General features: G+C 36.0%; 1 long non-coding RNA gene across 1 annotated transcript; it reads right to left on the bottom strand.

The window, feature by feature from the left end:
- Window positions 1–615: 615 nt before the first annotated feature.
- LOC138715655 (uncharacterized) lies at window positions 616–6,044 on the bottom strand. The gene is made up of 3 exons (XR_011336532.1): window positions 5,878–6,044; window positions 2,531–2,638; window positions 616–713 (listed from the first exon to the last, which is right to left on the bottom strand). It is a non-coding gene; the product is annotated as an uncharacterized lncRNA (long non-coding RNA).
- Window positions 6,045–9,633: the final 3,589 nt, after the last annotated feature.

Raw genomic sequence — 9,633 nt, 5'->3', positions numbered from 1 at the left:
CAAAAGATAAATCTCCAATTTTTATATTTCCATTTCGTACAATATTCTGGTCACGAGACATAATCATATACTTTGTCTTTTTCGGGATTTACTTCCAAACATATCTTTTTACTTGCTTCCAGTAAAATTCTCGTGTTTTCCCTAATCGTTTGTGGATTTTCTCCTAACATATTCACGTCATCCGCATAGACAAGCAGCTGATGTAACCCGTTCAATTCCAAACCATCTCTGTTATCCTGGACTTTCCTAATGGCATACTCTAGAGCAAATATATATATATATATATATATATATATATATATATATATATATAAGTTAATACATAAGCATGAGACAGATATGATTTCCTAATTTTGACATTATGTAATCATCTAGTACTCAATGATTAACGAGAAAACATACTGGTAAACACAGGTTGTCAAACGGATTTGGAAGGAATTACAAATATATATTAAATATTTCCTTGTGTATACAGAAAAACGTATAGATAATAAAGATATGCCATTTCGTGACATCGCTTATTTAATATTTGAAATTATATTAATAATTTCAGAATTAATATCCATATTATTACATTAATCAATATTTTAATAACTGCAAAATGTTGCACGTACTGTACGGCCGGTTTCGATATTGGAGCCGGTTTGACGTTTTGCCTTTCGGCAACGGCGGAAAAGCTGGCAACACCAGTTCCAGAGGCCCCAGCACCGTCTCTGAAAACATAACAATTTATTATTAGTCTATAATATTATAATAAGAGTATAGAAAATCCCGAAAAATACTAGTTTTCCGATTGAACAACAAGAAAATGCCCAAATATAATGTTTCTAGACAGACAAGTAGGCCTATGGAGCAACCAGCACGACGATGGATCGAAACCATAACTGACCATTGAGGTCTAAAACTGCACTGGATGAAGAAGCTTGCTAAGAATGTCTGTAATATTTATGGGGCATTACATAAAGCAGTCTTTCATATCCATGATTGAAATCATTCCACTCTGTAGCATGTACCAGCACATAACCTTTAGTGTATAAATTTTGCAACATATACGAGTTTGGACGAAATGGAAGTATAAAAATTGGAAATTTATCCTTTGAAGAGGTGGAAAAATTCAAATACCTGGGAGCAACAGTAACAAATATAAATGATACTCGGGAGGAAATTACACACAGAATAAATATGGGAAATGCCTGTTATTATTCGGTTGAGAAGCTTTTATCATCCAGTCTGGTGTCAAAAAATTTGAAAGTTAGAATTTATAAAACAGTTATATTACCGGTTGTTCTTTATAGTTGTGAAACTTGGACTCTTACTTTGAGAGAGGAACATAGGTTAAGGGTGTTTGAGAATAAGGTACTTAGGAAAATATTTGGGGCTAAGAGGGATGAAATTACAGGAGAATGAAGAAAGTTACACAACACAGAACTGCACGTATTGTATTCTTTACCGGACATAATTAGGAACATTAAATCTAGACGTTTGAAATGGGCAGGGCATACAGCACGTATCGGGAGAATCCAGGAATGCATATAGAGTGTTAGTTGGGAGGCCGGATGGAAAAAGACCTTTGGGGAGGTCGAGACGTAGATGGGAAGATAATATTAAAATGGATCTGAGGGAGGTGGGATATGATGATAGAGACTGGATTAATCTTGCACAGGATAGGGACTAATGGCGGGCTTATGTGATGGCGGCATTGAACCTCCGCGTTCCTTAAAAGCCAGTAAATAAGTAAGTATACGAGTTTGGACCTATTTACTTACTGAATGCAAAGGAAGAGGAAAAAATGCACGAGTTTATAGATTGATACATAGGAGTCAATTAATACATAGCGTGAAGGAAACATTGTTGCGTATTACGAAACAATCTAGTACTGCAAGATTTACGAGAAAACATAAGTTGTTAGACCTTGAACTCTGAATTGCAAAGTTTTTGCATCATGAATGTTCTCTGAAAAATCTGTAACTGTAAGTTATTGTATAGCTGGCGCCAGCGTTTTTGACGTGTGTCCTCGAGTATAATGCTCAGTTTTTGAGCATGGTGCTAGTGCAGCTAAGAATGGTACCACTTCCTATAAACGTCACATCAGCCGTTTGCCAAACACAGTTGTCAGACTGACTGCGGCAAAGGTAAAACACTCGCACTTAACGTTCCCATTACTTATTTCATACGCCAAAAACGGTGATGCGGGCTATAACGACAAGTTTTAAGAAACTGTAATAACTTTAATTTCCATATAATTCATCTCGGGAAAAGATTAGAACAGAGAGAGGAAACGTAAAAATGAAAATGTTTGCCAGCAAAAACGGATTTGAAAAAAATTTTAAATTAAAGAAATATGTAACATTTTCTTTTGTATGAAGAAAACATATAACTTAGGTAATAAAATTATACCATTTCATGATATCATTTACTTAATATTTCCCATTTATGTTGATTATTTTAGGATTATAATTATCCATATTATTACATTAAGCAATATTCTAATAATCTTAAAGAAAGGCCTACTGTAAAATGTTTCACCTACCTTCGTAGTCTCTTCTTCCCTAGATAGATAAGTGAGGGAGGAGCTGAGAGACGAGCTAAGGGAAGCGGAAATCTGTGTTCTTGGTCCCCGCTGATTCCAGTGCTCTGGCTGAAAACATACACGTTTTATTATTAGTCTATAATAATAATAATAATAATAATAATAATAATAATAATAATAATAATAATAATAATAATAATAATAATCTATACTAATAATAAATCTGTAGCCAAAATTTTTCTGGTAATTTTCGATTTTCCAAAAATAATTGGTCCTAACATATATAATTAACCGCCCTGAAGCCGAAAATCGCCTTTTTGAAATTTTTGTTTGTATGTCTGTCTGTCTGTCTGTCTGGATGTTTGTTACCTTTTCACGTGATAATGGCTGAACCGATTTTATGACAATTGGAATATAAATTAAGTTCGTTGTAACTTAGAATTTAGGCTATATGGTATTCAAAATATTTTATTTAAAAGGGGGGTTATAAGGGGGCTTGAATTAAATAAATCGAAATATCTCCCTTATTATTAATTTTTATGAAAAATATTACATAACAAACGTTTCTTTAAAAATAATTTTCGATAAGTTTTATTCCATGCAAAATTTTGATACGACTGATATTTAATGATATAAATGAGTTTCAAAATTACAATAACAACATAATCTAAGGCGGTGTAATGAAATAAAAAGCAAATGACTCCATCTATAAGGGGCCTTGGACAAAAACAATCGAAAGCTATGAAACATAGCCTACAGAGAATGTTTCTGTGATTGTATGAAGTAATATCGGAAGCTAAATTAACCGATTTGTATAATTAATTATTATTTAACCATTGGAAAGTGTAGTTTCTCTAGATGGACATAATGCTATAATGTTATTACAGTAACTTCTGAGTGAATCGAAGACAGGTAAGATTAAAATAGCTTCTTATGCACAGAAAACTTGATAGGAATTCGTTTCCTGTATTTCCTAAAATAATTTTGATGACCAAATGGGTGGTCTCTAGATCAAAATGATTGCATTTTAATTTTTTAATACAATTTAAATTAAGTAACAGATTTATCCTTCTATCAAACACGAATGTTCCTTGGATCAAATTTCCTATTTTAATTATGTAATTACTTTATATTTATTTCTAACGGGTGCAGCGGAGCGCACGGGTACGGCTAGTAATAATAATAATCTATGAAATCCCGGAAAGTACATGTTTTCTGAATTAACCACAAGAGAATGCTAAAGAAAATGCTCAAATGTTTCTTTTAGTCAGACAAATATGGAGCAAGCAGCACGACGATGGATTGAAACCATAACTGACCATTGTGGTCTAAAACTGGACTGGATTGGAATAAATTTGGCAAGGATGTATGTAATAATAATAGGGGTTACAAAAAAGCAATATTTCATATCCAAAATAAACAATGATTTAAATCCTTCCACTTTGCAGTATGTACGAGAACATATAAATTTTGCATCACATACGAGTTCGGACCTATTTCCTTACTGAATGCAAAGGTAGGGGAAAACGCATCAGAGTATTTAATTTGATATACTATAGCGGTCAGTTAATACATAGCATGAGACAAACGTCTAGTAATTGTTACATATTACGTAACCATCTAGTACTGCATGATTTACGGGAAAATATATCTACTTCTTTACTTGCTTTTGTTCATTGCCGCCCTCACATAAGCCCGCCATTGGTCCCTATCCTGAGCAAGATTAATCCAGTCTCTACCATCATATCCCACCTCCCTCAAATACATTTTAATATCTTCCCATCTACGTCTCGCCCTCCCCAAAGGTATTTTCCCCTCCGGCCTCCCAACTAACACTCTATATGCATTTCTGGATTCGTCCATACGTGCTATATACATGCCCTGCCCATCTCAAACATCTGGATTTAATGTTCCTAATTATGTCAGGTGAAGAATACATTGCGTGCAGTTCTGCGTTGTGTAACTTTCTCCATTCGCCTGTAACTTCATCCCTCTTAGCCACAAATATTTTCCTAAGAACCTATGTTCCTCTCTCAAAGTGAGGGTCCAAGTTTCACAACCATAAAGAACAACCGGTAATATAATTGTTTTATAAATTCTAACTTTCAGATTTTTTGACGGCAGACTGGATGATAAAAGCTTCTCAACCGAATAATAACACGCATTACTTACTTACTGGTTTTTAAGGAACCCGGAGGTTCATTGCCGCCCTCACATAAGACCGCCATTGGTCCCTATCCTGAGCAAGATTAATTCAGTCTCTACTATCATATTCCACCTCCCTCAAATCCATTGTAATATTATCCTCCCATCTACGTATCGGCCTCCCCAAAGGTCTTTTTCCCTCCGGCCTCCCAACTAACACTCTATATGCATTTCTGGATTCGCCCATACGTGCTACATGGCCTGCCCATTTCAAACGTCTGGACTTAATGTTCCTAATTATGTCAGGTGAAGAATACAATGCGTGCAGTTCGGTGTTGTGTAGGCTAACTTTTCTCCATTCTCCTGTAACTTCATCCCTCTTAGCCCCAAATATTTTCCTAAGTACCTTATTCTCAAACACTCTTAACCTATGTTCCTCTCTCAAAGTGAGTGTCCAAGTTTCACAACCATAAAGAACAACCGGTAATATAATTGTTTTATAAATTCTAACTTTCAGATTTTTTTACAGCAGACTGTATGATAAAAGCTTCTCAACCGAATAATAACACACATTTCCCATATTTATTTTGTGTTTAATTTCCTCTCGAGTATCATTTATATTTGTTACTGTTGCTCGCAAGTATTTGAATTTTTCCACCTCTTCAAAGGATAAATTTCCAATTTTTATATTTCCATTTCGTACAATATTCTCGTCACGAGACTTAATCATATATTCTGTCTTTTCGGGATTTACTTCAAAACCTATCTCTTTTCCGAGAAAATGTACTGGTATACACAAATTGTCAGATATTGAATTGTGAATTGGAAAGTTTTTGCGTCATGAGTGTTCTTTGAGAAATATGTAACTGGAACTGGAGTGACAAGATTTAGCGCATTTTCGGAAACGATAATAAATAATTTAATTTCCTTACTATTCACCACGCAGGAAGATAACAGAGAGAGGAAACGTGAAAATGAAAATGTTGCTTGCCAAGAAAAACGAATTTAGAAGAACCTTAAAGTAAATAAATATTTAGCATTTAAACACATAAAACATATAAAAATATATATTATTCATGACATTGTTTATTTAATATTTGAAATTATGTAGATCATTTTTGGATTACAATTTTCCATATTATTACATTAATCAATATTTTAATGATCTTAAAGAAAGCTGTACTGTAAAATGTTGCACCTACCGAGAACTCTTCACACTCTTCTTCGGTGAAGAGCGAGAAGAAGGGCCGAGCGTTTCGTGGAGGTTGAGGTGGACGACGCCTCCAATGCCTGGGCTGAAAACAAACATAATTTATTATTAGTCTATAATATAATAATAAGCGTACAGGAAATCCCGGTAATACGCATGTTCTCCGAATGAACAACAAGAGAATGCTAAAGATGACCAAATGTTTGTTCTGGCCAGACAAGTATGGAGCAACCAGCAGAACACTGATTGAAACCATAACTGACCATCGAGGTCTAAAACTGGACTGGATGAATAAGAAATTCGGTAAGAATATCTGTAATAATTATGGGGCACTATACGAAAGCAATATTTCATATCCAAAATATTAAGTAGATCGGTATTCTTACTTCTATGCAGAACAGTTATGCAGGTGCCCATATCAGCTGCTTTTCACGAAATGGAATTTTGTTTGATAACGAAAACACAAATTCTGTATTTTCTAGCTTCTTGCTTACATGCCTTCTCACTATTCAGGCTATAATTTGTCACTTGTAATTTTTATTTGAAAGATGACAAGTGGAACATATATCACTCAACCAAAGCAGTTACATTTTGTGGAGGAATTAATCAGTCAAAATTACTGTAATCCGCATCACCAGCTTGATCTTTAGGCAAAAATGAAAGCAAGAACACTAAAAATGAAATTATTTTGCGTATAACAAGCCTATAATAAATTTGCAATTCATATAGAGTTCTTTTTTTTTTAGATAAGTCTGTAACTAGTTAAATTTTGTAATATAGTTTCAGTCTTTATGACTTTTTCAGGATTTATTAACATAAAAAAGATGTACAGCAGTGCAAAACAAACCGGACCGACAGAATAATCACAGTCCCCGAAATGAGCCACTGCGCATGCCACGCCCGCATTCACAAGATAGCGAGTAATCTATTGAAATTGTTGTAGTTTCGACTGCTGACGTAGCCCATTTGGAAAGCCATTAGATAATAAGCTGGTAAAATTCATGTTATGGGTATAATAAGTTAATTAGAAGTAAAATATCGCTGCAATCGAACAGTATAGGGAATAAATTTGAATAAGGAACAGAAAAAAAAATTTCCTTCCCAGGCAGGAGTCGAACCACGAAAGTCTTATTTACCAGTCTATCGTGGCTCTGGAGTGAACAAGGCTCTGAAATCTGTTACAAGGGTCGGTCCGGTTTTTTTTTGTGACTACTGTATGTATGTATGTATGTGTGTATGTATGTATGTATGTATGTATGTATGTATGTATGTATGTAATGCTCAACCAGATTGATTCAACACCATTTGGTGTCTGGCAGACCAGTACAAAGTCCCCATAGAGGATTTAAAATTTACAAGTTATTTTACAAACATTTAAGGGTGCTATTCATAGACATTTCGCTAGCCCGAGCTACGAGGGTGCTAAACTAGCCCCGGCTGTCGACAGGTTACTTGTACAGGATTAATATCATATCATATCGCTAACACTGGTTCATGAATACGAAAAACGTTAGTTCGCTGATCATCCACCGGAAGCCCGCGCTAAGAATGTCTATGAATACGGCCCTGAATGTTCCCAATTCATAATAGCATTTTCCTCATTACAAACGACACACTGAGGTGATGGTAAAATACCCAGTTTACATAAATATTCCGCCAGGCAGTCGTGTCCTTATGGCAGCTACAGTCTCTTTACGGGGATGATCAGGAAGTATCTCTGACTTACGATGAAAGAGTAAGGGCACGGAGAAAAATTCTCTCTGGCGCCGGGATTTGAACCCGGGTTTTCAGTTCTACGTGTTGACGCTTTATCCACTAAGCCACACCGGATTCCACCCCGGCGTCTGAAGAATCGTCTCAGTTTTTTAAGTTCCAACTCTTGGGTACCCTCTAGCGGCCGCCCTCTGCACTACGTCATAGATATCTATGAACCTAGGATCGAAGTCCACACATGTGCTGAGGTGCATTCGTAATGAGTGACTAGTTGGCCGGAATCCGACGGAATAAGCGCCGCCTTAAATCACGAAGTGATTTACGCATATCATGTATATTACTATAATTTACCGAAGTATATATGATATTTCCATGCAGATATTCTGCGTCATCATACGATAAAAGAGTAATGGAACGGAAAAAAATTCTTACTTCAAAACTGAGTATGCGTTCTCTGACCACGACCTGCTACCGGTACTTATTTATGGCTTTCAAGGAACCTAAAGGTTCATTGCCGCCCTCACATAAGCCCGCCATCGGTCCCTATTCTGAGCAGGATTAATCCAGGATCTATCATCATATCCCACCTCCCTCAAATCCATTTTAATGTTATTCTCCCATCTACGTCTCGGCCTCCTCAAAGGTCTTTTTCCCTCCGGCCTCCCAACTTACATTCTATATGTCTTTCTGGATTCGCCTATACGTGCTACATGCCCTGCCCATCTCAAACGTCTGGTCTTAATGTTCCTAATTATGTCAGGTGAAGAATACAATGCGTGCAGTTCTGTATTGTGTAACTTTCTCCATTCTCCTGTAACTTTATCCCACTTAGCCCCAAATATTTTCCTAAGCACTTTATTTTCAAATATCCTTAACCTCTGTTCTTCTCTGAAAGTGAGAGTCCAAGTTTCACAACCAAACAAAAAAACTGTTAAATATAATTGTTTTATGAATTCAAACTTTCAGCTTTTTTGACAGCAGACTGGATGACAAAAGCTTCTCAATCGAATAATAACAGGCATTTCCCCATTTATTCTGTGTGTAATTTCCTCCCGAATGCCATTTATATTTGTTACTGTTGCTCCAAGATATTTGAATTTTTCCACCTCTTCGAAGGATAAATTTTCAATTTTTATATTTCCATTTCGTACAGTATTCTGATCATGAGACATAACATAGCTATACTTTGTCTTTTCGGGATTTACTTCCAAACCTATCTCTTTACTTGCTTCAAGTAAAATTCCCGTGTTTTCCCTAATAGTTTGCGGATTTTCTCCTAACATATTCACGTTATCCGCATAGACAAGCAGCTGATGTAACCCGTTCAATTCCAAACCCTCTCTTTATACTGGATCTTCCTAATGGCATATTCTAGTCACAAGGCTGGGCACCCAGAGCGGATTCTACTCTCTCACGGGGAGCTATATGACTTCTCCCCTTCCGAACACCACACAGCGTTGATGCCGTCACGGATGAATATTAAGCGTTCCCGTTTAGAGTTTGGAATCGCCCAGCCCTATTCTAGAGAAAAGTTAAAAAGTAAAGGTGATAGTGCATCTCCTTGCTTTAGCGCACAGTGAACTGGAAAAGCATCCGACAGAAATTGACCAACAGACGGACTCTGCTGTACATTTCACTGAGACACATTTTAATTAATCGAACTAGTTTCTTGGGAATACCAAATTCAATAAGAATATCATATAACACCTGTCTTAACCGAGTCATATGCCTTCTGCTACGGGTACTACAAAATATTATTAGTCGTAGTTATTGTTAATGTCGTGTAATAGCAACTCTGCTCTTTTTCGGCAACGACTTGACATAAACTTTTAACGTTGAGAAGAAAAAGAGGATATATCGTGGCTATGAAAACATTTTATCTTAAACAAAAAATTCCAACAGCATTGAATAAAAAGGCGTTTTCACTCACCGTTATCATCATCATTCCACTAATACTTCATTTTCCGAGGTCCCAAGTCAGACCTCCAGGACTATGAAGCCAACTTCTATAATTCATCGTGCAAAATGATACTTG

The sequence above is a fragment of the Periplaneta americana genome, chromosome 15 (assembly GCF_040183065.1).
Source record: "Periplaneta americana isolate PAMFEO1 chromosome 15, P.americana_PAMFEO1_priV1, whole genome shotgun sequence".
Classification (NCBI taxonomy): domain Eukaryota; kingdom Metazoa; phylum Arthropoda; class Insecta; order Blattodea; family Blattidae; genus Periplaneta; species Periplaneta americana.
This window is presented reverse-complemented; position numbering and strand designations above follow the sequence as displayed.